General features: G+C 47.5%; 1 pseudogene; it reads right to left on the bottom strand.

The window, feature by feature from the left end:
- The window catches only part of LOC143037311 (uncharacterized), a 34,248-nt pseudogene extending 34,021 nt beyond the window's left edge, over positions 1-227 (bottom strand).
- Between the last annotated feature and the right edge of the window lie 242 nt (positions 228-469).

The following is a 469-nucleotide window of genomic DNA, read 5'->3' as shown; positions in this document are numbered from 1 at the left end:
CAGTCCCTCCCGCTTGTATTCCGTATTCTTTTCCTTCTCAGTATCCTCTGTTTCCGTATCCGTCGCCGTCCCTGTCTCTGTCTCCGTTACGTCTTCTTCTCCGTCTCTGTCTCCTTCTCCTTCTTCATCTTCGTCTTCATCTTCGTCAATATATTCGTCTTCACCTCCCTGTTTGAATTCGTATAGCCTCCGTTTCCACTTCCGTCTACATTACCGTGAAGGACCATTGGGGCCTACCATCACCCCTATTGTCTTCTCAATTTACGGCTCTTATTCTTTCTTCGCTCAAGTCTGAATCTCTGTTTTCTCTCAGTCTTCGAATCTATCCTGTCTCTGCCTGCGTCTGCGTCTCAGCCTTCGCCACCGTCTCCGTCTCCGCTTGCGTTTCCTTATCCGTCTCAGTATCCATCTCAGTGTCCATTTCCGTCTTTATCTCTTTGTCATTCTCCATATCTACCTGAAAATCTTC

The sequence above is a fragment of the Oratosquilla oratoria genome, chromosome 22, assembly GCF_046742065.1.
Source record: "Oratosquilla oratoria isolate Oo_2021 chromosome 22, ASM4674206v1, whole genome shotgun sequence".
Classification (NCBI taxonomy): domain Eukaryota; kingdom Metazoa; phylum Arthropoda; class Malacostraca; order Stomatopoda; family Squillidae; genus Oratosquilla; species Oratosquilla oratoria.
This window is presented reverse-complemented; position numbering and strand designations above follow the sequence as displayed.